General features: G+C 31.5%; 1 protein-coding gene and 1 long non-coding RNA gene across 2 annotated transcripts in view; both read left to right on the top strand.

Moving 5' to 3' along the window:
* Positions 1–8,913, top strand: part of LOC139495037 (uncharacterized) — a 56,747-nt gene extending 47,834 nt beyond the window's left edge. Inside the window, exon 2 of the long non-coding RNA XR_011657239.1 lies at positions 8,278–8,913. This is a non-coding gene — a long non-coding RNA (uncharacterized lncRNA). The remainder of the gene's footprint in view (positions 1–8,277) is intronic.
* The window catches only part of LOC139493888 (uncharacterized), a 326,295-nt gene that overhangs the window by 190,068 nt on the left and 119,881 nt on the right, over positions 1–16,346 (top strand). The gene's annotated exons all lie outside the window — the stretch shown is intronic.

The following is a 16,346-nucleotide window of genomic DNA, read 5'->3' as shown; positions in this document are numbered from 1 at the left end:
CATACCGCAATGTTTAAAACCACAAGTAGAAGGTTTGGATTCATTTTAAGGCTTATGGGGCCAAAGCTTAGGAATTAAGGGCCAAAAAGGGGTCAAAACAAGCATTTTTCTAGTTCCAAGACAATAACTTATGTGTAATTGTATGGATCTCTCTGAAATTGTACCACAATGTACCATATAAAAAAGGGGAGCTGGGGTTAAGTTTTGGGGAAATTGCCCAATATATGTAGGAATTAAGAGCCAAAAAAGGGCTAAAAAGAAGCATGTTTCTAGTTTCCAAACAATCATGACAATAACTTGTGTTTAAGTGTATGGATCTCTCTGGAATTGTACTACAAGGTAAAATACTGCAATGGAAATCATGGGATTGAGTTTAAGGGTTATTGCTTCAAGAGGGGGGAGTCAAAAAGGGGGATATTTTTTGTTGACCATTTTTTGAAGGGCTTCCTTTTTTCAAATTTTGAAAAGTTTCAAGAAGAAATCCTCAATTTACAGTATAGTGCAATAGAGTTGTTAGATCTTTGACCACATTAATATTGTGACAAAAAACCTATATTAAGTCAAAAATTTGATCACAATCCAAATTCAGACAGAATCAAGCTTGAATATTGTGACCAAATTTGCCCCAACTGTTCAGTTTTCAACCACTGGGGTCGTATAAAGCTGCGCCCTGCGGAGAACCTGGTTTTACATATGTCTTATAAAAGATCTCTAGTCTTTCCCTTAGGCCTCCGTATAAAAGCATATTGAAACTTTTTAAATCTTTTAAAACCCGCTTGGTACAAAAATCAAATACTAGTATTATAAAAAAGAAATGAATTGATTTACAAATGTTGAATGCGTCAAGACAATTATCTATCCGAGACTTAAAACTCTGTAGGTAACTTAATGAAGCTGCATGATTGTTTGGCTAATGTTTCACGTATATTGAGGAATAGGATGATTCAAAAACGTTAGTATTTCAAAAATAATAAACCGGGGTCAAACGGTATTTAAATATTGTCATATCTTTCATAAAATTGCACAGTATTTAAAAAAAAAGAATGAAGCATGTCGGAGTGGATCGTCTTATAAGTCATAGAACCGTGTCATGTGAATGCGATGTTGGTAAATCCAGAAACAGAGGTGCATACTAGATAGAAAACGACACGTGTACTAAATTTTAAAGGAAACGCCACGGTAAATCGTAAAAATCAAACAAGCATAACTCTTTCGCCGTGGGCGCATTTGAGGAAATTTAAAACCAGATACATTGGATTTGCCAGTTTGACACCATCATTAATAATTAATGTTTTTTTGTGCTGCTGTTCGTCATTCTTATGTATTAACTAAACACGACAACGTTAGGAACTAAGGCTGATATGAATACAACTACTTATCCGAACAAACGGATTTTCGACATGTCGATAAATAAATACTAGTAGGAATAGATATCTTTACTTAAGTAGTGCGAAATTTTGCATGGATTGAAAACAATAGTTAATCGTTTTAAGGAGTGTAATTGTATTTTAGTACACTGTAGAGTAGAAATCGTTTTTATTGATTTTACTTATAATTTTGCAAGTGTCAGTACAACTATATTGAAACAAATTTACATTTTCGTCCAAAGATAACAGTGTTTTCCAATTAAAAAATTAATTACCGTGTAGAAAGTTAAACGTTAATCGTAAAGGGATTCCTAAATTTTATGACTCCTTCAGTAGGTCAGACTAGTCATTTAGAGTTCAAATAATAGTCGTCTGCAATTGCAGCTGGTGGCGATTTAATTACTTTGTTTTTATCATCTCTGGGAATCAGGTTAACTTAGTGTGAAATTTTCTGATTAATGTTGCAGACGTAAACAGTTCGTCTTTATCATGCGATATGTTAACAGCGAAAACAATGTCGTGAAACTATAATACAATGAATACGAAATCAATGTAACAATTGTAAATATTGGATAAAAACTTAGTTATAAGCAAACATTCGATGCCACTGTTTTGGAGGAGGTGATACTTTTTCAAATTTAAAAGTGAAATTACAAAAAAATCATAATGCAATTGTTATAAAATATATCATATAACAAATACTATAAGATGTTGCCTATACATGCGATTTCTTTATAATAAATAACTAGAGGCTCTAAAGAGCATGTGTCCCTCACTTAAAAGATTCATGACAAAATTGTGTTTTGGTGTTGGTGATGTGTTTGTAGATCTGACTTTATTGAACAATCTTGCTGCTTACAATTATCTTTGTCTATAATTAAATTAGCCCAGAAGTGACAAAGAAAAATATTTTGAAAAAATTTACAAAAATTTACAAAATTTATGAAAATTGTTTAAAATTGACTAAATAGGACAATAACTCCTAAAGGAGCCAATTGACCACTTTGTTCCAGCTGACTTATTTGTAGCTCTTATTTTGCTGTACATTATTGTTTTTAATAGTGTATCTCTATCTATAAAAATAGATAATAACCAAAAGCTGCCAAATGTAAATTAATATTATGCAATCCAAAAATTTTGAAATGCATAATACAATGCATGAAATATACAGATCGTGCACATCGTGATAACGAACCTATTGCATATATTATATTTGAATACATATTTGAAGAATATTCTATTTTTTATTCTTTTTTATTTCTTCTAGCTCTATGGCGTAGTCAGTTTATTTTCGACTTGAGGGTTTTTATGTCCCCTGGTTACCCTTTGCCTGTATTTAGTTATGATTTGTTTTAAAGTTAAAGAACTCACGGATAAATGGTTTATTTTTAAATAAATTGTTTCTTATGTCAAATTCAAAACATTGCCAGTGTTTATCTTATGAGACCACCATATGATAGATATATCTACCGAAATAAACAAATATTCCAAAAAAAATCGTTATCACAATATGTTCGATATTTTAATGTTTTGATGAATTTATTAGCATTTCCAAAATTATTTGATTTCATAATATTAATCCACACATTATGCTATATTATAATATTATTGATTTTCATAATATATCTTAAATTATGGGATACCATAATGTTCATTATGGTGGAATGTTAGTGTTTGGATTGTCTTGTACATTGTATATACGGATGGTATGCTGCTTTCTCGGAAAAAAAACACGTTGTCACTAGCACTTTACCAAAGATAATGAGACTTCTTCAAAACTATCTGATCATACGCTTTATTTTTTCAAATATGTCCATGAACCAGAGTTTGAATGGTGTCAAAAATTTTACATTGACTGCCTTATTTGAATGGACGAATCAGTGCATTGATCAGCTTTGAAATTAATGCACTTATGTAATAGAATCGAAGAGTACATCGATGGAGTATGGTTATTAAGTGTGGTATATTGAAGATGATAGATGAAAATGTCTACGTTTTGTTATTCTTCTGTAATGTGTACTGTTTTCAGGCAAAGTGTTTGTTCTTCTTTTTTAGCCATTGCGTAGTCATTTTATTTTCGCCTTGTGTGTTTTTATGTCATCTGGGTATCTTTTGCCTGTCATTTAGTTATGATTTTTTTTAAAGTAAAAGAAAAGACGGATAAATGATTTATTTCAAAATAAATTGTTACTTATGTCACATTTTGCCAGTTTTTATTTTATGAGACCACCAAATGATAGATACGTCTACCGAATTAAAAACACATTCCAATAAAATCGTTATCACGATATGATCGATTTTATAATATCTATAAGCATTTCCAAAATTATTTGGTTTCATAATATTAATCCACACTTTATGCTATCTAATGATAAACTCGTGATAATACTTAATCCATCAACACCAAATGATGTAAAAGCAGTTGTTTCTTTTATTCAAGATTCATTAGAACTGAGGAAAGGAGAACAGTAACTGTTTTATCATATTTCTTATAATATTGTCGAGTTTTCATTATGTTTCATTATGTTTGTTCGTCAATGTATTTGCCACAACCAAAATTGGTTTTTGTATGTTTTGCAAATAAAGATATATATAATATTATTGATTTTCAGAACATATCTTCAATTATGGGATACCATAATATTTATTATGGTGGAATGTAAGAGCATGGATTGTCTTGTACATTGTATATACGGATGGTATGCTGCTTTCTCGAAAAAAAACACTTTGTCACTAGCACATTACCAAAGATAATGAGACTTCTTCAAAACTATCTGATGATTAGCTTTATTTTTTTAAATATGTCCATGAACCAGAGTTTGAATGGTGTCAAAAATTTTACATTGACTGCCTTATTTGAATGGATGAATCAGTGCATTGTTCAGCTTTGAAATTAATGCACTTATGTAATAGAATCGAAGAGTATATCGATAGAGTATGGTTATTAAGTGTGGTATGTTGAAGATGATAGATGAAAATGTCTACGTTTTGTTATTCTTCTGTAATGTGTACTATTTTCAGGCAGAGTGTTTGTTCTTCTTTTTTAGCCATGGCGTGGTCATTTTATTTTCGCCTTGTGTGTTTTTATGTCATCTGGATATGATCGATTTTTTAACATCTATAAGCATTTCCAAAATTATTTGTTTTCATAATATTAATCCACACATTGTGTATTTTATAATATTATTGAATTTCATAATATATCTTAAATTATGGAATACCATAATATTAATTATGGTGTAATGTAAGTGCATGGATTGTCTTGTACATTGTATATACGGATGGTATGTTGCTTGTCCGAAAAATACTTTGTCTAGCACTTTACAAAAGAGAATAAGCCTTCTTCAAATCTATCTGATCATTAGCTTTAGTTTCGGAAAGATGATTATGAACCAGAGTTTGAATGGTGTCGAAACTTTCACATTGACTGCCTTATTTGAATAAACGAATCAGTGCATTGCTCAGATTTGAAATTAGTGCACTTATGTAATATAATCGAAGAGTTTAAATCGATAGAGTATGGTTATTAAGTGTGGTATATTGTAGATGATAGATGATTGTTATGGATTAACCGTTTTACAGATGATATCGGATATGTTCCTTATTTCATAACTAATATCCCCTTCCGTTTCACGTACATGACCTACTGAATTAGAGTATTTACCGGTTTGTAATAACATGTCCAACACGACGGGTGCCACATGTGGATCAGGATCAGCATACTCTTCCGGAGCACCTGATATCATCCCCAGTGTCCAGTGGGATTCGTGTTGCTAAGTTTTTACTTTTCTGTGTTGTGTATTGTGTTCTATTATTTGTATGTTTATCTTTTCCTTTTTAGATATAGCGTTGTCAGTTTATTTTCTCTGGAATCTGTCGCCCCTCTTTCACAGAGAGTGGTTGTATTGTTTATTTTGTAAGCGCGACATTTTTGTAAACTTAATATGTAGTAACATTCATATATGTAATTTATTATTGTATTAGTTAAAAGCAATTCAATGGGACGTCATATATCTTATATGAATTCACTCGTTTAAACTTAAATTGGAGAAAAACAGTTTCCTTACGACAAAACACGATAATATCATATCAACCCGGCTTTTTTACTAGTCTGAAATGTTGACCAGGATTCAAGTCTTGCTAGTTAACAAAGTATCAGTCTGTTGTCTGCTCTCTGGCTGGAGTGTTGTCTCTTTTACATATATTCATTATTTCCGATCTCAATTTTATGCTATTAAACATGACGTCCTACCCAGACATATTATTGTGAATCCGGAGCAATACGTCATTACTCTCAATATCTTAAGTTGAGTAGAAGAAAGCGGACAAACACCTTTCAAATCTTACGTTTGGTCCAGCTTGCATCAAACATCTACTTCTCGCACTCTAGGTGAGCGCGCTATAACCAACTGGGCGATACCCTCATACCATATATAAAGTAATGTAGAACTCTGCTAATAGAAAATACTTTAAATAATGGTCATGAGTTTGAACTTGTATAGTGTTCTTATTTTTCTTTACATAACAATGCATAGGAAATTTTAAAAAGATGCAACTTGCTGTACGGTATATCTTGATGTTAGTTTTTATGTATTTTATTTGTAATTGGTTTACTTTGCAAATATGAAAACAATACTACTTAATTCGGAAATTAAGGAATATAGGTGTTATAGTGTTTAGAATATTAGCCGAGATAATAGAACAATTTAAACCTTTAAAAAGTTTATACAACATTCGTCGTAGCTTTTATGTTATATTTTATTGTTTGAATCAACTGATTTACCGTTCAATGAATTGCGATTAACACGTAGTGATTGATATTTGTTTTCCTTTGGAGTGTTCAGATCTTTTTATTATAAATATTTAATATATTTATTTATATTATTCTGTATTATATTTTGACTAACAAACTTCGTGTTTTGACTAGTATGATGTGCAAAGAAGTCAACGAATAAATTTGGATAAATAAAAATAGAATATTATTATTTTTAATTTAAATATTATATATTAACAAACAAAAATAAAAGTCTATTATAAATGTCTTCATGCATAAGTCATCATCCACATTTCATCTCGCATTTCATACTTATATCTTTATTGCAAAAAAGATAATTTTGACATGTTGCACTCCCATTAGTACGTTGTGATATAATTTCAACTAGGCATTAATATTTTGAGTTCATTCTGCAATGTGTATAAATTTTCACATCAAACGTAAATTATGTCATCTGTTTCTTACCAATTAATCATACTGCTGAACTGAACAATATTGTATTACATGGCCTTGCTTCGCATTGAAATAGTTTAATATTTACAATTTATTTCTTCTGCTATTTTTATACTTGTATATAAATTAATTTTGTGGTTCTCGAGATCCAATATGTTATCTTAATTTTATTAAGAATTTTGTTCAGCAGATATATAGAAGTCAAATTGACAATAACTTAATTTTGATATTCAACGTGTTATGTAGAGAAACAACAATCATAGTGCTGTTTTGAATACTCAGGTGTATCTATCATCAAATATTGACCGACGTCAAAATAAATATTTATTGGTAATACGCCAAAATGGATATCTAATTTCTACCTGCCTATGTTTGTAGATAGTGACTTTTTTTAAAACTTCTGTCGTGGTGTCTCGATTTTTATACTAAGATGTAATTTTTATTGACATGTAAGACAACAAAAGAGACATTTCAATTTCAGACACAATTTTAATTTTAAAGGATTTGAAAGTGTATTCGAATTAATGTACCCACCTTACCCAATATACACAAACACACATAAGTAGCATTGAAACGGTCTGCAAAATAAACTGAATTATAAACAATAACAATTGCATGTAATGAGTTTTTGTGGATCTGACCATTAATTAAATTTCGTCATATCAAGACGTATAAACACGCGAAAGTAATGTGTTTCTATACCTATTGTGTATATTGTTATTTATAATTTAAAAAGACGTCTGAAGGATGTGTACTATTTTTTCCCCCTGATAAAACTAATGTATTGTAAACGAGGTCAACTGACACACTTATTTTCTACATTTATTTTCTACAACACGATATATCCATTGTTTAAGGAACGATAATACATTTAACAAAAATATGGCTTATAAGACGACACGATTTGTCTCCCTTGTACAAAAACTGTCCTCGATAAAAGACATTGAAGACGGAAGCATTTATAAATAAGACGTGAGAAAGGCGACGATTGTCGGATGAATATAAACAATAGATGATAATAAAAATAGCATTTTAAGATTAATAAATTACGGAACTTGTTAGCAGTACCCAAAATGTTAAAATTAAATAAATCTTCATTTTTCAAATATAATGACACATTTATTAAACTTTAATATGAATATATGTATTAAAAATTAAATATTTAAAGATATTTCTCTTATATATACAAACAATTGTCAACGGATTATTTGTGACTTTTTGTCCTACCAAATTTGTGACTTTCTGTCCGTTTACCTTTTGTAAACACCTTCCCATTGGCAGATCCAGCCCCTTTTTTGGATGATCAATGAATTTGAATGGGGACATGTGGTTGGAACCCCCTTTATCCTGGGTTGATCCGCCCCTGCTTCCAGACCCTCATGAGATAGTAGCAGACACTAAGTAAAGTTGATGTCAGCAACTTACATTGTTACGTATGTTCACTGTACGATGTTTAACAATTGACAAATATATCAAATATTTGTTCCTAATAGCAAGCTTGAAAGGTACATACATGACAAAATGAAATTTAAAATAGATTTAGCATAATAAAAACCTGCAGAATGTTGTATGACATACATGTAGGAAGTAAAGTTTAAAAGTAAGACAAATAGACGTTGTATAATAGGCTCTACAAATTCAAATTTCTTTTCAACTCTAAAGTTATGTTTTTTTTTAATTTAGAATGCCAATAGAGGAAAAGATGTAGTAAGTTAACAAAAGGAGTTAAAAAGAAAGGTTACAATCCTCGACCATGGACAGCTGTTGATACCATTATGGAGGAGATATCTGTTGCAGTTTCAATCCACACTGAAGATGAAAAGGATCATCCAATTATGACACATCTCTGGTTCTGAGGAAATTTCTATTACATCAGAAGAAGTCAAAGGAGAACTCTTGTTAGATGAAAATTCAGACCACACTTATGCAGCAAAAGAACAGCCATTTGAGAATGAAAAATATGTACGCTTGAATTTGATTGCCATGCTGATTTTTTTCTTGCACCACTGGAAGGCACAGAGCAACTGATTACACAATACATTTGTTATTGAGATATTTGCAGTGAATGAGACACACAATGAACATGAAGAACCTTGCCTTTCTCCCATTCTCCCTTTCAGACTTTATGCAATTTATTACAAGTTAGCATCAATGATACATGTACATATATCCTTAGCTGTACAGATACCGAAATTTGCATACAGTTGAACTGTACCAGATCAGTTGCAGGGAAATTAGCACGAAGCTCTCAGTTATCATTTACAGTACGTAACATTATAAGTGAATGTTTGATAATAAAAATATTATTTATACCTGGAATGAGTTTTGTTCTCTTATATCTTGGTTTAATTATTGAAAAAGGATGGAATGATGTGTAGTGATAGTCTAGATATATTGTATACATAAATACTTGTTCTGATTCTCAGTCTGACAGGTCCTTTTCATTTCAGAATAATGGGAAGTATGACAGTGGTTTTATACAGAATGATGTAATTTGGTTTATCCAAAAGCCACACCAAATTAATTGGTTTATATGATTTATAGATGCTTACTGTGGGGGGAAAACATAACAAACAAAAAACAAACAAAAACATAAAATTGTACGGCTTGTGATAATGGTGAAATATATTATCATGCCTTTATTATCTTTGTGTCTTTCCAAATTAAGAAGCCTGTAATTCACTTGTGGTTTGTTGCTGTATATCATATTTGGATTATTTTGTACATAAATCGGGCGGTTAGTTTTCTTGTTTGAATTGTTAAACCTTTTTCATACATGTAAATAGACCTTGTATAGTACGCAGTGCAGTATGAATTTTACTCATTGCTAAGAGCCTTATGGTTACCTACAGTTGTTAATGTCTATCATTTGGTTTCTTGTGGAGATTCAATATTATATTGCATATACTGTACAGAAAAGAAATGTCATACACTCGCACATCAATATATTAAAAATATGCCATGAAATATTTTCCACTGGACGTTAGGCAACCATCAATTAAATCAGCCTGATCAACAACAAAGGTAGGCGCATTTTCGTGCAGTTTGTATAAAGTAAAACAAAAAGGTTTTAACTTACAAATCAAGTCAAATAGTTGTAAAACTATTTACACATGTGCATGTCCGTTTCAAAACTAAAAGGAGATTTTAACTAGTCCAAAAGTTAAAAAGAAAGAAAGAAGGGAAACGTGTACATTTCGAAACATTTAGATATCAATGTGGCATTGAAAAAGGGGTATGCTTTGAAGTCAACCTACCAAGCTGACAGAAGTATAACATAGTAAAATGTTTCTTCTTACAAAAATTGTTACCTGAAAAGGCAGCAATACCTGCTGCTCTGAATCTTTATCGTATATTTATCAGTTCCTTACACTTAAAATATGGTTTAATCTCTTTCTATTCGAGGTCAAAAGTGAGACTTATATTGCCATTTTCTATTAATTGATCATTAAATGTAAGTCCTAAATACACAATCCGTGAAAAGGAGAAACCATAAATAAACCGACAACCATAAAAAAAAAAAAAAAAAAACTCAATGCAAGCTCATAATGTAGATTTTGAAAAAAAAACACACTTAGAAAACAATTTACCGACAATCATAGAAAAAAACTTAATACAAGCCCAAATAATAATGAACACAATAAGTATTCAATTTTTAATGATCTATACAAATTATGAATATAAGACGAAGTCGATCATGATTAACGACAAACAACCAAATTAATTATTTTTTTCTACACTGACATTAATTAATTTTATATATTTTGTAAATAGTATTTTCGGAAATAGTGTGGACACCTGTGGTGTAACAACTTCTTGTGTACCAGCTGTCAAATAAAACTCTTCAGTTTTAACAGGTTGTGATTTACCTGACCATCGAATAATTCAAGCCTAATATACATGTTACACTGTGAAATTAAGTGTCCGAGACAGGTGTATATTTAAAAGAAACCCACTGTGAAAGTATCAAATAAAATGAACTCTGATACAATTTATTAAGTGTTAATTATTTAATATTGTTTTTTTTAATTCAATATCAAATTACGTCTCTTTTTCAATAATGCAAATAATACAAATAAAAATTAAAAGGACATTGAAATAAATAATTATGAATTTATGAACTCAAATTATTTAATTAATTATGTTAAATTTAACACTGAAACAGTTAATTTATGCTTAAACATTCACCATTACCTCGAGTACTTTTAATACTTTGATAATAACTCTATTACCCAAAGAGATCTCGCGAGATTTAAATGTGGCCGTGTGATATTACGGGATTTCGCCGAGTTGCCAATCTCTTGTATTATATGTCTCTGATGCTGGCAATCTAAATTGATGCGAACAAAATTTTTTAGTCATAATATTCAAATATTGCTACCTAATAATAATTATATATTACGAGTTAGTCTGATGTATGAAAACTACTGAATTTTGTTTACTATTCAATATTTTACATAACAAGAGGTCATCGCCGTCAGGCTGGTACAAAAATTGCTGTCAATTATGTCAATTATGGCATAAAAATATAACTGAATTACTTCTATATAGAATAAGATAACTTGTTAAGAGGTAAATATTGTCAGTTGTGGTGAATGATATCAAAAAGTTTTGTTTTACGAGTCAGTCTGTCTAAGATGAGAAAACTGTTTGATTTTGGTGAGGATTAAATTACATGTATTTGAATAAACATACTTAAACTATTATTTTCGAAGAACAAGAAATTTACTATAATTATTGTTCAATTAAATACAAATGTGTGACATTTTTAAATAACTGTAATCGTCAATATGTCAAGCAGAAATGACCACTTGGTCAGTTAATTTTGATGTTCCTTATCATTTCATTTTTTAGGTCAGTGTATCCAAGTTACGATGACAATCTGCGTTAACGGGCGTTTACTACAAACAGTAAACGCGCGTTTACTTATTACAAAAATAGAAGACGCGCCTTTTTCCACGTTAACGCGGAGGTAAACGGAAAAGTAAACGCCCGTTTACTCTTTACAAAATTAGAAGACTCGCCGTTTTTGCGTTAACGCGGAGGTAAACGCGAAAGTAAACGCCCGTTTACTTTTAATGTCTACTGCAATTTCGGAGTTAACGCACAGTTAACGCGGCGTTTACATGAAGTGCACGCGAGTAAACGCCGCGTTAACTTTTTCGGCCCGTCTACATGTAATGCTTGGTCTGCACCCAACTGTATATGCGGCGCATTTTCACTGTATGATATTTTTATTTTTTTTATCTATTACAGCGTATTTTTTTAAGCATGTAAAGCAAGACTTTAGTAAGTGTGCTTGCTTTTTTTTTGTACAATCATTATGATAACACCCAATTTAATTCAAATATAATAATTATATAAATACAGGTTAAACTATGCCGATACATATTGTTTAAAGATGTCAATCTTATTTACAAAGTTTGTATAAACAATTATACAAACTAAGCAACCAAGTCAACCAAAGTTTTGCTTTACATGGCTTTACATGATTTGGAAATTAGCTGTAAAGCCTTAATTTAGCCGACTTGCTCAAACAATAGATAAAGTAGGAGACGGATTTAATAAAATTTAACTTACGGAGGAAAGTTTGGTTTTAAAACACTCTAAATAAATTCAATAGAAATAACATTTATTTCAAATGTATTCCATTTTTAAAATTTCTTATGAATCGTATAGGGATCTTTATCCTTGTTTTTTTTTTATCCATTTCCATATCCTTGTTTTTTTTGTCCATTTCCATGACACTTCACCACTAATTACGTACATCTTGATAAAGATTGAATCGTTGGTTTTCCCGTTTAAAAGGTTTTACACTGGGGCCCTTTATAACTTGCTGTTCGGTGTGAGACAAGACTCCATGTTGAAGACCGTATTTTGACGTATAAAGGTATACTTTTATAAATTGTGACTCGTTTTGAGAGTTGCCTCATTCCCTTACCGAAAAATAAGCCCTGCGGCAAACATTTGCCGCAAGTTTGCAGCAAACATTGCCGCAAGCTTGCAGCAAACGTTTGCTGCAAACTTGCCGCAACCATTTTACCATGCAAATGAAGTTTGCGGCAAACTTGCGGCAAACATAATTATGCAAATTAGATTTGCCGCAAGCTTGCGGCAATTGTTTGCTGCAAGCTTGCGGCAATTGTTTGTTGCAAACTTGCGGCAAACTTGCAGGAACTACACATATACCAATGTCATGTGTGTAGACACATTCAATTTATCTCTTTCAAATTACACAGCAACATTTTTAAAAAGTCAATTCCTGTCTTTATACAAACAGCAATTGAAAGAATTCTTGCAAACTCGTGAGATGTGAGGAAATACATACATGCATTTGAGTTTTGAAAAAGTGGCAGGAGTCATTCTCAAATGACATAATTATATATAATATACCTGTATTAAAAACTGAAAAAGGTAAAATCTCAAGATGTATTGAGTATAAAGCTAGGTATAATTGCATTACAGAATTTAACTTAATCTTAATAAACATGATCATGATGGTGCAGTGTTCTGGCAAACATATAGAATGGTCAAAGTTTTCTGCAATCTTGCGGCAAACATATTGAATGGTCAAAGTTTTCTGCAATCTTGCGGCAAACATTCTTTATTATTTTAAACTTTCTGGCAATCTTACGGCAAACATTGATGTTTCTGCAAACTTGCCGTAAGCTTGCAGCAATGTTTGCCGGAAGTTTGCAGCTAGCGGCAAACATCTGCAAACACTATTTTCTGTGTTCCTGCAAACTTTGTGTTTGCCACAAGCTTGCAGCAAGTCTGCTGCAAGTTTGCGGCAAACAATTCAGTTTCATAAGGGTTGTCACATATGACATTTTACATTTGTATCTATCTGTGGCTCAATCCGAAACGAGACGGGATAAAAAGGGATAAAAAACACACTTTTTTAATATATTTATAATGGGCTTAATATGAGTCAGAAAAGAGTAGAATAGTGGGTCGCGTTGGGGTATAAGCGTGACGCGGAATTGCCGATTTTTTTTGTAAGCGTGACACGTGATAGTCAAATGATTGTGTCGTGAAAACGAGAAATAAAGTATAGCGGGACACGGAAAATTTTAAAAAATGAGAACTGCATAGTATAAACGGATACGGGAATCTGATAAAGCAGTAAGCGGGATCAGGGATCAGACCCCCCCCCCCGCCAATGAGACCCCAGAATAAGATATTTTTGTTATCTTCATCCTATTGTTACAGTCATGCCTTCAATAACAAATGTATCCCATGCATGCATTTTTATAGACAAAAGACCTTGTGGATATTTGGGGTTCTTTGACATGCTGAATCTAACCATGTATCCAGTTTGGGGATTTTTACCAAGTTACCGAATTAGCCCACATAGAGGTCCAAAGGGTCTAAGATCATCAAACATGAATTGTAGCATGCATGTTGTGTACAATTACCAAAATGGCATTGTTTGACCTCTGTGGTAGTATCCACTCGCGGATCTAGAAATTTTTATAAGTCGGGGTCCAATGACTACCTAAGAGATTCCATATAAAAGTAACCAAATGTTTTCCCAAAAAGGGGGCAACCCCCTGTCCCCCTAAATCCTCCTCTGGTATCGAGCTGTTCATTACGGATATTTTTTTTTGTATCAAGGGTGCTCTACTTCACGTACCAATGCAAATAAAAAAAATCACCCACACCTTACATTTCATGTTTTAATGACTGTGGATAATTTATGTCACATACCGTTTCACCTTATACAGTTAAAATCATGCAAGGAACAATCGAGTCAAGAACATTTGTTCTACCAAAACTGTCTTTTTCAGAATATGGAAATTGAAGCAGTTGAGGGTACAACTGGGGAAAGTTAATCTTTTATAAGCTTTTCTGTCACCATTGCGTTTCAAGATGCATATTTCTCTGTTCGCAAGTGTATTTATTGCGTGGAAGATAACGTCCTCAAATGTACTCGTCTCTATTTTACACAGACTGCACTTAAACTCCGCAATATCAATCTTTGACTTCAAAAAAATACAGAAATATCTTTTAATCTTTTTTTTTAAATCAAGGAAAAACGTAATTTCAAGAATACAATATGACATTTTGAGAAGCGTTTTTGTTACAAGTTTGAAAAGCTATATATTTGATAAAGAATGAATGAGGAGTTTGTATTTCAATTTGAAAATACATTTATCATAAATTCTAAAGTCATCAACTAAGTTTTTTCATTTGTTTCAAGTGCATTTATCACATAATTCTACAATAAAAATTCCTCGCATCTTCAAAAATTCCACATCAGAAATGACTGCACTAACAGTGATAATTCATCGCATCTATAGTTAAAATGGATCGCTTTCAAAAATCGATATGCTATATTATGTTGCTTTTATAACACTTATTTGAACTTTAATGCTATGTTTGTACATAATAAAGACATATCACAATGAAAATATGTAAAAACTTTCCTTCAAATCAATTAATTTGGTATTTTCAAAACGTAAACAAATACAGTTTTCCCATGATCCTTTATTCTACAATAGACATACCCGCATATGACAGTGAACATGAACTAGCTGGATTCGCACTTTATATACACTGATTCTTTTATAACCGGCTACACCTCAAAACCTAGATAATAAATGGAATTTGTGAATCTATCTAAAAACAATCAATTAAATGTATCATCATAAAACCAGCGTTTTCACCTACAATCACTGATTAGAGCATATAAGTGTTACATACAAAGAAGGTAATCCTGGCAATCAGGACAAATGCATGCTGACTGATAACGGTTTACTTGTCGTGCCTCTTTCAATAACCAAGCTTATCATGTTGTGACGGATCAAAATTAACACACATGCTACACATAAGTAGTCATAACTCGTAAAACATATTGAAAACGTTTTAAATTGAACAACTTTATAAATAAGAAATACCATTACTGTATGATATGTTTATCTATTATTCCTGCAAAAAAAAATGAAAAAAGATGAAGTTGAAATTGTACCTGTATTTTATGATACATATAATTTAGAAAACAAAAATTCACGGAGGAAAACATATATTTCGATTAAGGTAATATATATTTTCAAATGTCCCCAAACACATATATAATAAGAGAAGTAACTCTAAGTGATTTATATTTAGACTAATCAGCCATCCCTGTCATACAAACACATATATAATAAGGGAAGTAACTCTCAGTGATCTATATATAGACTAACCAGCCACCCCTGTCATACAAACACATATATAATAAGGGAAGTAACTCTAAGTGATCTATATTTAGACTAACCAGCCACCCCTGTCATACAAACACATATATAATAAGGGAAGTAACTCTAAGTGATCTATATTTAGACTAACCAGCCACCCCTGTCATACAAATACATATATAATAAGGGAAGTAACTCTAAGTGATCTATATTTAGACTAACCAGCCACCCCTGTCATACAAATACATATATAATAAGGGAAGTAACTCTAAGTGATCTATATTTAGACTAACCAGTCACCCCTGTCATACAAACACATATATAATAAGGGAAGTAACTCTAAGTGATTTATATTTAGACTAACCAGCCACCCCCTGTCATACAAACACATATATAATAAGGGAAGTAACTCTAAGTGATTTATATTTAGACTAACCAGCCATCCCTGTCATACAAATACATATATAATAAGGGAAGTAACTCTAAGTGATCTATATTTAGACTAACTAGCCACCCCTGTCATACAAATACATATATAATAAGGGAAGTAACTCTAAGTGATCTATATTTAGA

The sequence above is a fragment of the Mytilus edulis genome, chromosome 11 (assembly GCF_963676685.1).
Source record: "Mytilus edulis chromosome 11, xbMytEdul2.2, whole genome shotgun sequence".
Lineage (NCBI taxonomy): Eukaryota > Metazoa > Mollusca > Bivalvia > Mytilida > Mytilidae > Mytilus > Mytilus edulis.
This window is presented reverse-complemented; position numbering and strand designations above follow the sequence as displayed.